This window comes from Rhipicephalus microplus, chromosome 2 (genome assembly GCF_043290135.1).
Source record: "Rhipicephalus microplus isolate Deutch F79 chromosome 2, USDA_Rmic, whole genome shotgun sequence".
In the NCBI taxonomy this organism is placed as follows: Eukaryota; Metazoa; Arthropoda; class Arachnida; order Ixodida; family Ixodidae; genus Rhipicephalus; species Rhipicephalus microplus.
This window is the reverse complement of record NC_134701.1, coordinates 139,796,294-139,815,288: the sequence shown is the minus strand read 5'-3', so window position 1 is coordinate 139,815,288 and position 18,995 is coordinate 139,796,294. Positions and strand designations below refer to the sequence as shown.

Sequence of the window (18,995 nt, the reverse complement as noted above, 5' to 3'; positions counted from 1 at the left end):
CTACGTGGGATTAGCCTGGTGGCGCGGGGTCTCCCCTGCGTCTTCTCAGGACCAAAATAGAGTTTTAATCAATCAATCAATCAATCAATCACCAGTAAAAGAGCGAGGGATTGTGAAATGCACCATCTGCTACCGGCTTGCGGTTCCGGAAGAGTATACGGTGAACCACTTCGCCGAAAGCCTCAGACTATTCGGGATTCGCGCGCGCGGTGGCCCGTTTATCTTCGTATTGATATATCATGGTCGGTTGTTCAGCCGTTGGCTGCTCCAACTCGAGCGTCAAAGGCAAACGCAGGTATCAATATTTGTGGAATGAAGAAAATCGAGGTGGGCTGTGGTTGTGAAGAGGGCCACAGCGCCAGGGGTAGCCTTTGAGTACAGAACGGTGAAGCCAAAGTTTGCGAAAACAATTTTATCACAAGTATACATGAGTCATCATCATCATCATCATCATCATCATCATCAGCCTGACTACGTCCACTGCAGGACAAAGGCCTCTCCCACGTTCCGGCAGTTAACCCGGTCCTGTGCTTGCTGCTGCCAATTTATACCCGCAAACTTCTTAATCTCATCTGCCCACGTAACCATCTGTCTCCCCCTAACCCGCTTGCCTTCTCTGGGAATCCAGTTAGTTACCCTTAACGACCAGCGGTTATCCTGTCTACGCGCTACATGCCCGGCCCATGTCCATTTCCTCTTCTTTAATTCAACTATGATATCCTTAATCCCCGTTTGTCCCCGAATCCACTATGCTCTCTTCTTGTCTCTTAAGGTTACACCTACCATTTTTCTTTCCATTGCTCGCTGCGTCGTCCTCAATTTAAGCTGAATCCTCTTTGTAAGTCTCCAGCTTTCTGCTCCATAGCTAACTACCGGCAAGATACAGCTGTTATATACCTTCCTCTTGAGGGACAGTGGCAATCTACCTGTCATAATTTGAGAGTGCTTGCCGAATGTGCTCCACCCCATTCTTATTCTTATAGTTACTTCAATCTCGTGGTTAGGCTCAGCGGTTATTACCTGCCCTAAGTAGACATAGTCTTTTAAAACTTCAAGTGCACTATTACCTATCTCGAAGAGCTGCTCTTTTCCGAGGTTGTTGTACATTACTTTCGTTTTCTGCAGATTCATTTCAAGGCCCACTTTTCTGCTCGCCTTGTATAACTCCATAATCATGAGTTGCCATTCATCCCCTGAGTTACTCTGCAATGCAATGTCATCGGCGAAGCGCAGGTTACTAAGGTACTCTCCATTAACTCTTATCCCCAACTGTTCCCATTCTGGGCTTCTGAAAACCTCCTGTAAGCACGCGGTAAATAGCATTGAGGGGATTGTGTCCCCCTGCCTTACACCCTTCTAAATTGGTATTCCGTTGCTTTCTTTATGAAGCACTATGCTAGCAGTTGATCCCCTGTAGATTTCTTCCAGAATGTTTATATATACTTCATCGACGCCCTGATTCCGCAGTGTCTGCATGACGGCTGATATTTCTTCTGAATCAAACGCCTTCTCGTATTCTATGAAAGCTATGTATAGTGGCTGGTTATATTCTGAGCATTTCTCTATTACCTGATTGATAGTATGAATGTGGTCGATTGTGGAGTAGCCTGTGCGAAATCCTGCTTGTTCCTTTGGTTGATTGAATTCTAATGTTTTCCTTAGTTTGTTAGCAATTACCTTTGTAAATAGCTTGTATACTACAGAGAGCAAGCTAATCGGCCTGTAATTATTGAAGTTCTTGTCATCTCCTTTCTTATGTATTAAGATGATGTTAGCGTTCTTCCAAGACTCTGGTACTCTTTCCGTCAGGAGACACCTCGTAAACAGGGTGGCTAGTTTTTCTAACACAATCTGTCCTCCATCTTTCAGCATGAGTATACATAAGTATTCCACACTAAAAAAAGCTTACGCATAAATTTGCTGTGAACGATATAATGAGAAGTAAATTGTTGCGCAGGCGCACTTAGCAAATACACTATAGGAACACGCGGGCGAAACCTACCTGCCATACGAGATGAGCGTTGGCCATCGCACCCATATATATGACCGAAAAGAAATGGCAGCATATCCACGGGGTGAACGATGGAGAGTGGGGCGAAGCATTCGTCCGTCCAGTCACGTGGAGATTGTACAATTTGATGGGCCCGCCTTTCTGCGTTAGGACTCCTTAATAATGCCATTGGAGATGTAGTAAAGCAAATGTGCAGACTTCATAAGTCACGGTCATGTATGCACTACAATAGCTAAATTTGCCTTTTAGGACGTAGGTGAGACTGATGTGGCTTGATGGTGGCCTGGCCCAATACTGATGAGCTTTCGAAAGTTATTTACGGTAACTAATTGGTGCACTTGGTGCACATTTTTTATGCGGCAAATTGGATCGATTGCTTGATAGATTGAACTGTGGGGTTTAACGTCCTAAAACCACCATATGAATATGAGAGACGCCGTAGTGGAGGGCTCCGGAAATTTTGACCACCTGGGGTTCTTTAACGTGCAGCCAAATCTGAGCACACGGGCCTACAACATTTCCGTCTCCATCGGAAATGCAGCCGCCGCAGCCGGGATTTGAACCCGCGACCTGCGGGTCAGCAGCCGAATACCTTAGCCACTAGACCACCGTGGCGGGGCATGGCTTTCGTAGCTTTTAATCGTCCCAGTCACGATAAGCACAAACAAGAAATCAACTTCTAAAGCGCTGAAATTGCACGGAAAGGTGCTTTTTTTCAACGGAAGGTACAAAAATGCGTGTGTGCCACTGCTAACCCGCGGGATACGTCGAACCGGAAGCCGTCGTATCCCACAGTTCCCTGCGATTGCCCATATTACCGGTCACCTATTTCATTGAACTTTCTTGAAGGTATCTATAGAGCTTTTTTGCAGAAATAACAGTACTCTTCATAAGATCTATCGTTCGTGCGGCCTGCTACTATCAACAGAACTATCTGGATTGTATATCTTTCAATAAGCGGAACTTCACCCACATATAGCTTGTCTCCCTAATCCTCGCTTCCACTACACGCGCTTCTGTGCACGGGTTGTATTGACTGGTGTGATGCGCAAACGTTGCAATCATTCCTGCTCGCATCGTTTGCTTGACTATTAATTACAATTACCGTCTCTTGTTTTCAGTGACACAGCTAGTAACTGGCATCAAGCAATTTGTTTACCAGCAGCTCAGCACATCCCGGCTGCTAGCAGAAGAGACATCTGAACGTGCATCGCAAAACGACAGCATTAAGACAAAATCATTCTCGCCGCCCTGAGCTGCAGACAGCTGTATAAGGCCTGTCAGCCTGGCTTGAATAAATCGCGAATTCTTATGTGTACATTGCTAGAAAGTCCCACGTCGTAATGGTTAGATATCAACCTCAACGCAGTGCAAAAAGTATTTTCGTGAAAGTGCTTGCTGCACCCGCGATAATCGATGCTGGGTTGTTTCCGTTTCTCGGCAAGTTATCAAACATGCATCTTGGTTTTAGCGTATGCATGAAAACTCGCCCCAGGGCAACAAGTAGATAGCGCATCATCAAGCACGCCGAATAGAATGGTCGCTGTGGTTCTACGCTTCGTTCTTTCTTGTCTTGTACAAATATCCCGCGAAGTACACCATCACACATACGGGACACTTTATCTCCAATCCCAGGCACGAAACCTTTGCGGATGCACGCAAGCTAAAAAAAAAAAAAGTTGGCCACTCAGTGAGTTGCACACCTGAAATGAATGCTGACTTGTTTAGCTATTTTCATTTTTATTATTGATGTGTATCTATGCCGTGAAGTTTTCGAAGGGCTTGTTTACAGTAAGGCTCACTTGAATGCGTCCGGTACTGCGGCAACGAGCGCATCCACAATCATGTAAGTTAGGAAATGAACTGACTTTGGGTTGAAAGCAAGTGTGCTGCACTGACGACGGCAGAGGCGAGTCAAGTGATGTAATTTACTACGTCACAGCCACAGCAGCGCTGGCCTCTCCAGTGGCTGCCTTCGCTCCCAATAGACTACTTGGTACTCTACTATGTAGAGCATATAGCCGCCATGGGGGCCTCATACTTCATGAGGACCTGTCGACAAAAATTATTATGCACCATTACGCATGTCTTAGTGGATCACGACTTTAGTGTACGTCTTACACTACTAAGGGAAAGCTGACAGCCGTCCCGTGAGTTTCACAACAGCAGAGCGACAGTCAAAAGGAAGAGAGTTTGAGGCTTGCATCAAGGACAACGTTGGGAAACGTAAGTTACTTTTTGGATCAAGCTTGATTGCGCCGGTGACCTTCCGTGTGTTCTTTCAAGTGAGCAAATATTGTATCCACCAAGATGTCTAATTTGGTTCTGTGAATTTGCGTCCTGCTTATGAAACGCACGTCTTTTATCCGTTTACCTTAATTGGAGGCGTAGCTTTTCGATTTGCGTTCCGAGGATATCGACCGTTGAAGAGGAGCCATGCCACTTCATAGCTGTAACCTTGAAATGAATAAACTTTATTTCCGTATCCGGCATTTTGCGGTACGGGCTAGACCACACAAGGAAGAACCGGAAGACCTTGTATTTAGCCTTGAAACGAAGAAAGAAATATACGTGGCCTCTTAAAATGACTCAACACGCCCTACTTCCTCGACCCCGCCGCAATCCGAACGTACGTAACCCAGGAGTGCCCCTTGTTACAGCACTAATCGGAACACGGACGAATTGACGGAGGACAGATATAAGGGGATTTGATTGATCGATTTGATTTGGGGGGTTTAATGTCCAAAAACCATGATATGATTATGAGAGACGCGGTAGTGAAGGGCTCCGGAAATTTCGACCACCTGGGATTCTTTAACGTGCAACCAAATCCGAGCACACGGGCCTACATTTCCACCTCCATCGGAAATGCAGACGCCGCAGCCGGGATTCGATCCCACGACCTACGGGTCAGCAGCAGAGTACCTTAGCCACTAGACCACCACGGCGGGGTAACACACTCCCCCGCCTACGCACACGTTCTCTGTCCGAATGTAGTGATGAGGGTTCGCGGTGCGGAAGGATATCGACACTGACGCGAGCTACATACAAATATCCGTTGCATCCAGAGCACCAGTTGGAGGCAAGTCTTTTTGGGTGTTTTGACAAATGAAGTTAGTTGAAGAAATGTGTGTGAGAAAGTCGTGCCTGTAATAACACGTAAATAACGTATCAAAGAAAGCGATGAAGTGTATGCAAAACACAAGCATTGCTTTTTTGCAGCGAAAGAAACGCGACACCTTCGCATTACTTGGGTACACCTCTCAGAGCTCTTCCCCCATGCTTTCCTGAATCGCTCTTATCACCTTACCACAGAATGAATGGAAAATGATGTCGAAAGTAAGTCATCGACGTTCGTATTGAGGAAGGGCACACTACGGCCTTCCGGAAGTTGATATAGAGCGTCGACCTAGAAATACATCAAAATGGCGCGCCTGCGGCACTCCTGACACGCTTCCTTACTTTTGTTTTTTTTCCGTCGTGGGTGGTGCTTTTTGGTACACTTGCAGTAAAGCTGTAAACGCAAATGTTTTGTTCCTATAGCACGCTCCATTTACTTTCCAGGAACGCCAATTTTCTGGGCCACCATCAAAAAATTCACTATTCATGGTGCCATCGTTTACAATTTCATTTTAATAGTTTACGCTCGGAGAGTGCGTGTCAACGCTTCGACACACTAGGCTTCCTTTTATCCGCCAGCTGCACATGCATAAATTATGCGTGACTAGTAGAGGGGCCTAAAAGAATTACTGCGAGTTACAGTTGCAAAGCTCGAATACCGACTATCACCCTTGTTCCATTTTGGTCCCTCGACAAAATAAAGCCAGCACGTTTTTAATATGCCATTATGGTGTACCAAACAAGACAGAAAGAAGTATACGAAAGAGAAAGCCAGCGAGAGAAAGCACTGGCTTAATAGTCTACCAGACATGCGTGCTGGGAAAAAGCTGGAAACAATAGATGAAGTAAAAAAGGAAGAGCAAGGGTGAAAAAAAGAATAAAAGAACATTTATTCTGAAAACGCACACAGCACGAACTCGCGCTGGTAGTTCACATGTGGCTCGTTATGTTCGGTCGACCTTAGGTAGCACAGCACGGCTATACTGGCCTTGCGCGTGCAGAAAACCCTGGGTCAAAAATCGACGATTTTGTCTTCTGATAGTGGCCTAGCGCAAAGACGACTAAGTTTGGCTCCTGTACAATACGTCGTTGAGTCCAGCAGTATGCGCATTGGCGCAGAATGTGCTCTATCGTCTCCTCACAGCCGCTTTAGTTGCAAGCCACCCCATTGGCCACTGGAATAAGATGAGAGTAGATATTAGTAAATGACACACTCAACCACATTCGAAGCAGTAAAGCTGCATCTAGACTCGAGAGTCCGCATGACAAAGTCGCAAATTAGAGTGATGGTGGTCAGAGTAAGCTGAAAGCCCAGAGAAAATTTGTAGAATAGTGAATATTGTTGGAGAGAACGCTTTAACAACTGGAGATCTCGTCGTCGCAACCACAAATATGGCATAACTTATTGTGAGGTATACAAGTCACTTAGATAGCACAATCATATTCGCGAAAACAAAAAGCTAGCTATGTGACGCTTGCGAGTTAACGCATTTCATTTACGCGTTACAAAATTGCGCGCTGCCGGTTCAGAAACTAGGTCAGACGCTGGGAAGTTTGAATTACTTTTCTGAGATGGCGCTACTGCTTCAAGGATAAGACTGTGTTTTTTGAAGCACTACTGTGAATCTATTAGGATGTGCTCAATACTTATGAAATCATCCTAATGAAAAAAATTGCGCTTTGCTATTTTTTGCCTAATTTCAATCTACTATTTCTGTTAAATATCTGACACAAAGTTTGTGTATCGTTTTTCATAAACTCCAAAAATATATTTCTCTAAAAATGTCTTTTTCTTCAACAAATATGGGAAAAGAATACATATTTGTGCAATGGTGAATATCGCTGGAGCGAATGCTTTAACGACAGGAAATGTTGTCACCGCAACCACAAAACTGTCATCATTTATTATGAGGTATACAAGTCACTACAAGACCTTGTGTCGTAACTACTGTAATATATGCTTATGCATTTTACATGATATATCACTGGTAGTGTATTGAAGAATTTAACGGGAATTACAACCGTTTTTTATGAGCGAAAGCACCAAAACATGCGCTAGCTTGTGGCATAAGCTGTCAAGAAAAATTTGTTTTCGAGCTGAAGAAACATCCGAGGCAATATGACACCTGTTTTTTTCCCTTTCACGCTGTATTAGCAATAAGTTTTAAGTACGACGAAAACAAGGTCATTAAAGGGTTACATAACTAGTCGCTTCCACACCGTTGCCGTAACGTGAAAGCAAACAGCTCGTCACCGTCACTCAATCATGGCCTGTCAAACAGCGCCGAGTCCTTCGCTTTAGTTCGCAGTTTTACGAAACCACCATTGAGATGATTGATAGAGTTACGCTGTGAGATTACGTGAGCTTTTCCAACACTTGTTTACCAAGCGCGCGGTTCACTGTACTTCAGTATATCGATTCGTTACAGTCGTTAGTGGATAGGCGCAAACATTCACATTCTATTATTGTAAGGCCGGTTGGTGATGGATAGTTCGTAAACAACGTAACGTAGTACATAGCACAAACGAAATAGGATACCAAGAAGACACACGACAGAGCGCTGGACATTGTACCATCGCAGTGCTGCCATGAAACAGCATTCTTTCCTGTATCGTTTTGGTGTCTCTCGGACTGTCACACAAGGCACGTAGGTAAGGGAGGCCCACAGGGGCCCTGCACCCCGCTTCCCCGAAATTTGCCCAGTTGGCCATGTTTCCGGGCAACCTTTCTTTTTTGCCACAAAAAAGAGACTTTCTTTCAAACAATTAGGCATTGCCCATCCCCCCACCCCCTTTTCTGAAAGAAAAAAAAAAACTGGCTAGTGCTTGCATTACAAACGCTACTATTCATAAATATTTCTTCCAAAACTGGAAATGTGAGAGGAAAACTTGTTTGGGACACATCAGCTTTCTTTCCTTGTTCTTTAACTCCAAGAACAAATTTGTACATATCATTCCCCCCTCCCCCCGACAATGTCGGACTATTTAAAGTGAAAATTAGGTTTTCTGAAGCTGCTTTCTTTAATATATACATTCATATTTTGTCACAGAGACACCGAGGAACTTATACTTTTGGACATCATCAGTAAGACACCCGTGAAGTACGGGGAGCGCTCAATTAGTTCAGAATCGCCCTTAAAATAAAATCAGCTAATTTAACAACACTTTAGAATTCGAAGATGTGTTGTGAGAAGAAATGCAACTGAAGATCGCTGTATGAGACAGGCAGTACATCATTGTGATTAATCAGTTTCATTTAGAGGAAAATGTCGATAAAAACACATGAATAGTAAAACCTTTTCGTAAAAGAATGCATCTTGTTTTTCAAATGAAAGAGAGAGAGTGTGGTGTTATGAATGGTCTTGTTAATGGAAAAGCTGGTGCTAATGCAGCATACCTTTTTATGATTTCTTCATGTACAATCACGAAACCCACTGAGAAAATATATTTTTAAAAATATTTTATCTGGCGCAGAATCGCCCTCAAAAGGTCGCAGTATGATATCTGTGAAATTAGGGAAATTGTGACATTTCTTTTGGTTGGTAAATGTCCAAAACCTTTATTGTAAAGACCAAATCGCTTCTTTAGCGCTTCTCTTTTGCAGTGCAATGCACGTCGGTGAACAGAGTGGTGTGTTTTACCAGATGTGCAGCTCGTAGTTTCACTCGCTGAAATAGTATGATGCTAAAGAAAAACCGATCTGAAAACAAGTTAGATTTATTACGTTGACCTTAAGTATGTACTTTTCCGAAAAGTTAAACGTGTCAACACAATGCCTATCAACGCCAATGTCTCTCCCGATTATATACCATTTTATTCCGGTGAACTTCTCAAGTTCATAGTTCCGTCTATTCGTGTGTCACTTTCGGCTGCATTTGCGATCCATAGGTAACAATTGTGTTGCTCTTTATAGGCCTCAAAAATATAATTGCTGTGCTCTGCAGCTGATCGGAATGTCTCTGGTACGATCCCGGTCACGGCAGATGCATCTGTATGGAGGCAAAACCCTCGAAGCACATGTATACTATGCTATCTGAGTGCACGTTAAAAAGCTCTGAAGTGCTTTTTTGAGTAATCATGAAATTATTTCACTGAAAGAGCGTATCTCCTCAAAAATTCAACGCCGCAAAATTGTAAGAACCCGTCCAGTACGAGCGGAGTTAGAAAGATTTGTCACACGCTGCAATCGCATTATCTCTTCTCTCGTCCCGACAAAAGCGCTGGAAGCAAAGCAGGGAGGGATGGGAGGGACAAACAAAAACGTCCTGCTCGCCTCGTGACCTTGAGAACTTTTTCTTTTTTTCATAGAATACGCGGCTTTCTCAGTGCGGTCGCGCGCGCTCGCGTGGACAAGCGACAGCCCTTCGCAGTGATTTCTGTAACAAGTGAGCGCGCCATGTACATATCAGCCAATGACTGATAGATGGGTCATAGCGTTTGATTTTTAGGCGTATTCCGTGCTTTGTCGAGGGAACAAAAAGCAGTTTTTAGCCTATTTTGATAACTTATTGCGAATTCTAGGCCGCGTACTGCGCTAAAACGTCTGGCTCGAGTGTTCTCGGAAGCCTTTACTACCGATCGGCAGCGTTTTCTGACCATGCCCGCAAATTGTTGCAGGGCCTCTTCAAAGAACACCAGGTGGTTTAAATTTCCCGATACATCTACTGCATGCTTCTTTATGGTATCGTGCTTTTCGCATGTGAAACTATATAATAATACATTACCAGTTACACTATTTCTATTCTTCGCTTGCGTACTATATATATATATATATATATATATATATATATATATATATATATATATATATATATATATATATATATATATATATATATATATATAGGTAACTGCATTTCGGACAGCCGCTCTTTTCTGCAAACCGCTCAAACCTGCGCCTTATTGGACTCAAGCGTACAATTTTATTGCACCATTTTTCTTTCACCGCAACTCCCGTAGCACCCTACAGACTTTTCAGGCACAGATAGACTGAAAAAAAGTTCGCTGCATGACTATTTATTCTTTTTTCCCGCCACTCTGTCATTCGACAACATCACGTAACCCTTCTTTTATCTCGTCATGGCGATGTGTATCGGGGGGCGCACGTGCGCGGTCGCGTAAATTGGGAATTATCGCGATAACCCGTTTCGTCTCTAGGGACGTGTTTTTTTTTTCGCTTTGGTTTTTCTTTTACTCGCAATATGGCCTACTGCACTGGGACGTGGTCCGGAATCCAACTGTCGCGTCGTCCTCGTAATTTTTGTTCCTTTTTTCTCGAATAGAGGTTCGACAGGTGTCTGTTCACGCACTTTCTACGCGGAAAGATTTCTTGCGCCCGATAAGCTTTTTGTTCTTACAAGGGCTGTACCGGACGTGCTTCGAGTACTGATCCCAAAGTGCAGAACGCGGCCGGCGGGTCGCGCATGACGTTCGCACGCGAGAAGTAGGTGTAAATGGAGCCGCTTGGAAACTTGATACTTTTCTATTTATTCTCAAGAAGGGGGAAATGAAACCGATACGGTTGTAATTCTATATTTTATTGCCTGTTTGTCAGTTCAGTTTCATTACCTTGCTGGCCCGCTTTAAGAGGGTGTTATACGAGAAGCGGGATTAGCAAGGGATAAAATAACCGTAAAGATTAATTTAAGATAGGAGATGCGTTTATTCATGCGTGCTTGGCAAGTAGAGGATCAGGCTATGGTAACAATGTCAGAGGGTAGGACGCTCCAGTCTAAGGCTGCACTGATAAATATTCGTGCAGAAAACGTATTGCTGGGCAGTGGCTTATGCGCAAATCGAAGTCGATGAATGGTGTGGTAGGATATGCGACATGCGGATGTGGTATACTTTTTTGATTGACAAAAAACTACAAAATATGAACTAAAAACAAAGGTAATCAATTTGGAGACAAAGAATCGGTAGGCCGGGTTCATTTTTTAATGATGAAATACGGAGCATAATAATAACCGTTGCAGTTTGATATCCCAAAGTTACGATATGATTATCAGAGACGCCGTAGTGGAGGGCTGAAATCTAAGTACATTGTTCTGTAGCATTTGGTTTCCACTGAAATGCAGCCACCATGACCGAAATTGGATTCCGCAATTTTTCGGTCATCAGTCGAGCACAATGACCTCAAAGTCACCGGGACAGGTGAGATACTGGTGTCATATGAATATGAGAAATGAATTGGTGGGTTGCTCAATTTTGAAAGCCTTACAATGATGTGAGTGCATAAGCTTGGTGTGGGCTTCAGAAGTATATTCATATGGTAATTTGGGTATTACATGTAACAAGTTCAATAAACGACGTAAGTTTAACCTGTGGTGGAGCACACGTGAGTAATAAACATGACATATAGGAAAACCGAGTGAATCGATCGCTACTGAAATGGTGGTAGAATTATGGGCGTGCCACGGTTAATTGAAAGACAGGGTGACTCCTAGAAATTCACGTGATTCTGCAAATCCATTCAGTGTATAAGAAATACAGTATTGAAAGCTAAAGAAACTGCAACGACGAGATGATGACGTGAGTTTTGGTTTAGTGGAACTGAGGCTCATTTGCAACACATTACTCAACCTATTACGCTCTTAAGATCTCTCTGAAGGATGTGGTTATCGTGATGATCAGTAATGTTAAGGTAGATTGCACATTCATCACAGAAAACTGGAATACTACTAAAACAAGCAAGGGTGAGCTCTTAATACATATTAGGAATAGAAGAGGACCAGAAATATACGCTTGTTAGCCGCCTAAGGTAACTGGAATATGTTGAAAGACGTCGACGTTCAGATGCGCAGACAAAGAACGGCTATATGGGAATTTCAACCTGAAAATATGAGGTTGTAGGTTCTGCTTGAAAGTTTGAGTAACAGATAATGATAAGTAATGTTGTCACAAACTTATGCAAAAGGTTGTAGGTTCTGCTTGAAAGTTTGAGTAACAGATAATGATAAGTAATGTTGTCACAAACTTATGCAAAACTGATGAAGGAGCCATTCTGGATGGTAGAGTCGAGATTAGTTTGGAAGTCATATATCAATAGTGTCAGTTCTTGAAAATTACTCGCCCAAGCACTTTGTATGCATATGGTTAACAAGCGAATCTGAAATGAGCGGCCCTTGTATTGGTCACTGGAGTAATATCAGCTTAAAACGAACTCTTTGGCTACTTGTCATAATGGCAAACGGCAGCGCACACCAGGTTACGCCATGAAAACGCGCAAAAAGGGCCAACACAAGCACTTGCGTAGTTCCTTTGTGTGCGTGTTCATCGTGTAACCTGGTGTACGCTGCCATACACCGACTGAATACTAACGATTGTCTCCGACCTATTGGCTACGTCCATTCAAAAATGCCTACTGCTGTTTGCCACCCATGTCTCTCGATCTTTATTTTTAGTGGGCCAGTGGTGAACACCAGGACTTGTGTACATTCTTTGGCCCACATGTGCCAAGATTTGTTAAAAAGCTCCACCGCGAAAAACGCAGTTGCGTGCGAATTGCAGTAGAGTGTATGATCGAAATTGAAAGAGGCACACCGAGAATCACAATACGCTTCTTTATGTATATACTGGCTCACGTGGCTTGTTTGTCATTTTTTTTTTCGCGCTGTAATATGCATGTGAATTCGCCTTGTAAACACACATGTCATATCATAACTGTGCCGCTCACGTATACCCACCACGTACCTTGTGACTGTGTGCCAAATTTAGATATTGCTTTATTAATTAAATTTTCATATTGTGGACAGGAAGCCGCAAAGTCTACCGTGAGTGGGAAATGGTGAATATATGGATGCTAGACTTTCAACGAACTTGCCTATTGCAACGAGCTGTGCAGAAAAGTCTTGAACATCCTACGTTTGAGTGGTTGTATGTAAACGATGAACATCATAAGCATTTTCTCTCTTTGTTTCTCTTGTTCCGCACATCAGTGGATAACAGGCAAGCTCCTACGTCTATCGCTCCGCATATTTTTGTCACGATGTATATGCTATGTGACATGAAATACAATGTTGCTCCGCCATGGTGGCCTGGTGGCTAAGGTACCCGGCTGCTGAGCCGCAGGTCGCGGGATGGAATTCCGGCTGCGGTGGCTGCATTTACGATGCAGGCGGGAACCTGTAGTACCATGTGCTTAGATTTGTGTGTGCGTCAAATAACTCCATGGGTGGTTAAATTTCTGGAGCCCTGCACTACGGCGTCTTTCCTATTCATATCGTGGTTTTGGGAAGTTAGACTGCAGGTAATAATAATAATATTATATATTCCAATAAAATGTTTTATTTTCTCAGAGGTAAATTAGGTATTCCGTTAACGTGGCATTTTGGGTGAGTTGGTTATTTATTTTGAAATAGCACTGCGCAAACGAAGACGAATACACAAAAGAACAGACTATAGTGCACCGCATCTTTCGGTCTGCTTTTGTGTGTCCATATCGTCTTCGTAAAATATTATGTCACGATGAGTAAAGGGGAATATAAAATCATATGTGTTAAAAACTACTCTAGTGTCCCTGATAGCGGCGTGTGTCATAATGATATGACGATTTTAAAAAGAAATTTACGATTATTACCTAATTTTTCTCGGCAGAATTCTTTTCCTCGCGTTAGTGTCGGTCTCATGGTCGTGCTAGGTGCGCAAAGTTTTAACACGGTTACTCACGCATGACAGCGCTTTCCAAGACGCTTAGACGTCTCGGAGAAAAAAAAATCACTCCAGCCAGACAAGAGAGACCGCATGTAGTTGGAGGAACACAACTTCGTGGAAATAAAAAGTGAATACGCATTATAACATCGAAAAATGAAGTATACTCGAAAGGCAAAAGAAACAAATGAGTTATAAAAAAAGAATAAGCGTTGAACGAACGTAGCACGCCGGGCCGGCGGGTGTGTGCGTGAGCGCGCACAATTTATAGTAACACCTTACGGGAAGTCTACCAGGTAGTGGTGGCGACGGCGGCGGCGGCCGGCGACTCTCAATATTTCAGCCGTGAGTAGCGCCGAGCCGTTGCAGCAGCAGATCACACGTGTGCAACGTGCTCCGAATGCCAGGGGGTGATTTCGGCCGGGCTTATTATAAGCGCGGGAGCCCACTTTCACTGTCCCAAAGCTCCCGTCGGCACCGCGTACACCTCCTGCTCATTCTTGTACACTCTCGTCTCGGCGGACTTCGTGCATCTTGAACGCGGAATCGTACGAGCGATCGCCGCAGAAAATGAGTTACGTTCTCTGGCGTGTGATAGTTGCGAGACGTATACGCGCACACCACATTGAGCTCCCATTTGCGTGAGTGGTTATTAGATGTAGAATAGAGAAAGAGAAAGCTCGAACAGCGATGAAGAAGAATGAAACAATGGGAGAATCTTATAGGCAAGTAAACACGAAGGAATGCTCTTTCTAGGCAGCTATGGCAAAATGCGAAAAGTCTAGAATAATGCTGGCTTCTGTGAACGCCTGGAGTCATTTCATAAATGGTGGCACGGTTATCACGCTGTATCCTACGGAAGAGCGAGAAGCACTTTTTATCAGAAGCACTGTATCCTACGGCAAAGTGAGAAGCAATTTTTTGTCGCAAGTTTGCGTCGATTCCGGTATCAGTCTTGCACGCGGGACATGAAGGCAACGAAACGAACGAGCAGCTTGCACGTGAAACAAGCACCCAAGAACCGGTCGCAATGTCGCAATGCTGAAAGAGCACCCAACAACTCCGCGCAACATTCCCGAAAACAAAAAGGAGAACGACAAAAATGCAGTCATCCCCATTGGAATCTTACCGGAGAACCAGCACGAGATTACCGTCGCGTACAGACCAACAAGTACCCTTACTTATTGAGAAACTACCACATAAATGCCACAATGTACGCTCGCAGATAGATGTTCATGGTTTGGCGAACGGCCAACTCTCGACCACATGACGTGGGAATGTGTATCGTGGCCCTAAAACGTCAGTTCTCCCCTTCAGTGAACATCTCTACCGATGCAGTGGGAGACCTGGCTTGCTAGCACGGTGCTTGCTAGCAAGGATCAGGAATGTCAGCTGGTTTTGCTCGACCAAGCCCAGCGAGCCGCAAGGCCAGTGGAGTCCTGGACTGACAACTCCATCCACTTGCCAAGAAACATTTTAGCGAAGAAAAAGAAACTTTCAAATGCGGATTATTCCTTAGTCACACCACGTTGCGGATCAAGTGTCGGCAGCACCCCCCCCCCCCCCCTGCGCATGCTCGTGCCTCTCGTCTCGTGCAAACTGTCGCTCCCCTCCCCCTCTTTCACCTCGAAAGGCCGATTGCTCGCGCTGCACAGCTGTTCACTGGCCACCTTATATATGTGGGCACTAGATCGCGCGTTCGGAATTCAGCCAAGCGCGTCTTTACTCGGTTTTCGCTTGACTTGACGCTTTGCTTGACCTGGCTAGATGCGATCAAAGCAATAGTACCTTCAAGCAGTAGTGGGGTACTGGTTGAAGGTACTATTGCTTCCATCAGCGATTCTCCTTCATTCAATAAATAGAAGGTAGTGATTCTCGTTCAATTAATAAATAGGAATAATGAAGACGAAATAACAATAAGCATTCCCAAACCACAACCGATTACGCAACATTTACACAATATACCCACGACTCTGCGACGCATTTACTCTGGTTTCCCCGGGGGGAAGATGTGGGCGGTGTTTTTTATTATTTTTTTTAGTTCAGGCCACGTATGTTGACTAATATCATTGCAGGTTAAATAACCCTGCTAAATTTTTGCTCTAATGTGAGAAATCAAGACGCGAAGGATGAAGTTGGTAATTGTACTTAGAGAAAAAATATATCCTTTCGCATCTTACGATGAAGAGAAAGAAGGAGAGCAAAAATGATACAATTCAAGAGAGGCCCAAAAGAACGTCCAGAAGAACAAGAACAAGAGATCAACAAGTTCTCATGAGTGGGCAGCACGGTGAAAATAAATTTCATAAAATTTGTTGGGCTCAAGAACAAACAAAATAATAACACAACACAAAAATGATTTTTTTTTCTGCTTTCTTTGTCGATATATGACGAAAACAATGAAGACAGTGATCGATCTCACCGAATGTCGAAGAGTGCTAGTGCTCGTCAGATGGCCATAGCCGCCTTATTGGTCACCTACTGACTTTTTATTTCACTGCAGAAGCAGCAATATCTTCTGAAAAATCTCTGGCACGTGCATTCGTTTCGTACAGCACCAGATGCAACGAAACGAAAAACCAGTAGGCACATTTCCGCATCTTGCCAAGGAGTCGGACGCTCGTGTGATTTACACTCGCAAACGTTCCTTTTTCAAAGCTATGAATAGTCAAGCTTTAGCAGTTGGTTACGGGCCTACACACGTTGCTACTAAATTGAACGTAACGCATGTTCTAGCTCGTTTCTTCGCGTTCTCGTTTCAGTCTTGCAAGATGGCACGTTACTTCCGCATTGCAATCTACGCGCTGGCCACGGTAATGGGTATGCAATGCAAAGAAGCCATGACAGGTTATGTAGAAACTATCCAGAGATTTCTGTCTGCTCTACGTGTACACTAAGTGTTTCAAGACGGGTATAGTCGGACCACTATCGACGTTCGCGCGTTACGCGTGTCTTTAGCGCACCGTTGCGCAATGAAGATGACGTTGTTTTACTCAGGATTCGCATGGGACGTGTCTAGTGGTTTGTGTGTTTAGAGAAAATTTTAACGATTTCGAGTACTTCGTACACAACTGTGGGAGAGCACTGAGCCCTCCTGCTAAATGTTCACAGAGTTTGCTGGTTTGCCTTTCAGAGGCGAAGCTCCTTAAAGCGGCACCTATTCGTCGCTCGCAGTAGTAGTAGTGGTCGTGGTGTGTAACTAGTCTTACATTTTGACCTCCAAGGTGGTGCCGGTGGGAGATTTCTTCTGTGCGTTGTTGAACGATAAAAAAAAATTGCAGCGTGCGCGTAAGCTAAAAGCCGAATTATCCTGTCTCTTATTACCCCTTAGCAGCCATTGGCATGTACATTGAGCACTATCTGACAAGAAAGGGTTGCTACGTTATACTCGCTGGGTGTAACATCATTGGTTTTAGAAAGGTTTAGCGAGCGTTGGGCCGCAGTGCCATGAATACAGTGAACTAGTATAAACCATGAACTCGAGGTGGTTAAAGGTGGGAAGTAGACACGAAGCGCAAGCCGTAAGAAAGTGTGCGTGTGTCTCCTCTCGTTCAGTCCTTGGAATGTCCGCTGGATGACGGTGCTTCTATATGAGGAATATATAATGAAAAGATGCGAGATGGTGGTACTTGGAGTGTTGAATAGGTGGATGAACGGTCACACAGACAGATGCATGGATGGACACACAGATGGCTGCATGGACGGATGGACGCATGGACGGACGCAGGAGCGGATGCATGGACGACTGCAGGGATGAACGCACAGATGGACGTGCGGACGCACGAACAGACGCAAGCACGGACGGGCGGATGGACGCACGGGCGGCCACACAGACGCACGCATGGACGGGCGGAAGCAAGAACAAATGGATGGACGAATGCTTCGGCCCCACTCTCCATCATTCACTCCGTGGATATGCTGCCATTTTTATTTTTCTTTACGTTTCCCTTTTCCGCTCCTTCACAATCAGCGTGCTCAAAGGATCGCCTGAATTATCCGAGTTGCATTCGAATATGACGTAATGAACGAGAGCCTGATGCCATTAAACTAAGAATACGCTGGCCGGAAGCAGCTGTGAACATGACAGAATTACCGTTTCTCAAAATAGCGAGTGCCAAATGAACAACCTGTTCACTGTAAGTGCATGAAGACAGTTTTTCGCAGAAATTTCAGGTCAGCTCTGTCTAGGAAGTGTCGTGGCAAAAGTGCAGATAAGGGAGTCTGCGGCCGAAACAGGACTTGTTAAGAACAAACTTGCTTTGCAGCGCGTACGGTGCTTTTGTACACCACATACGACGTATCTAAGAAAAGGTTTGCACAGAAGGTTTCTATTGCTTTCTGTTTTGCGTTACAGAGTATTTTGGGCCGAATTGTGTTGGACGTGAGAGAATTTTGAGGGTACCTTCATTTCTTCATCTACTTTGGCTGCTCTACGCTGACGATATACATAGTTAGCAGGTGAGACGTATTGGTAGCAGTATATGGGCATCACGGTGAAAATAGTTGCCGAGTCCTCAATAGGTTCACACGCAGGGTTCTGCGGATATTGTTCTATTACCAGACTGGTGGGAAACATTAGTGCAACAGTCGATGCTAGGCGCGCATGCGTGTAGATCGGGAAATAAAAAAAGAAACTGCAGAGGGGTAGTAAAAGGAAAAGCCACGAGACCAGCGCACTGCCTTTTTTTCACACGCAAACAAGAATTTGTAGAAAGGAATTGAGATAACTGTATGGCGAAGTTAGAAGTCGAGGATGTTTGGATTTGTGGGGTTTAACGTCCCGAAACCACCATATGATTATGAGAGGCGCCGTAGTGGAGGGCTCCGGAAATTTTGACAACCTGGGGTTCTTTACCGTGCACCCAAATCTGAGTACACGGGCCTACATTTCCGCCTCCATCGGAAATGCAGCCGCCGCAGCCGGGACTTGAACCCGCGACCTGCGGGTCAGCAGCCGAGTACCTTAGCCACTATACCACCGCGGCGGGGCGAAGTCGAGGATGCTCGTTACAGTGTAGCGCTCCTCGAGGATTTTAGTTGAGTACTCATGTTCAGTAACTGCAAAGATGAGAAACAGCTGGAGGTACAGTTCTATACAAGACGGGTACATGTCTCATTATACGGGTACACATGCTTCAACAGTGGCGCACCTATTTACCATGTACAGTTCGCCATTCTAAAGTTGCGCAATGATACTCTATATGTACTGCCTCAG

At 44.4% G+C, this 18,995-nt stretch overlaps 1 long non-coding RNA gene across 1 annotated transcript in view; it reads right to left on the bottom strand.

The window, feature by feature from the left end:
- Window positions 1-5,997: 5,997 nt before the first annotated feature.
- The window catches only part of LOC142796383 (uncharacterized), a 255,622-nt gene continuing 242,624 nt past the window's right edge, over window positions 5,998-18,995 (bottom strand). Inside the window, exon 3 of the long non-coding RNA XR_012893798.1 lies at window positions 5,998-6,306. This is a non-coding gene — a long non-coding RNA (uncharacterized LOC142796383). The remainder of the gene's footprint in view (window positions 6,307-18,995) is intronic.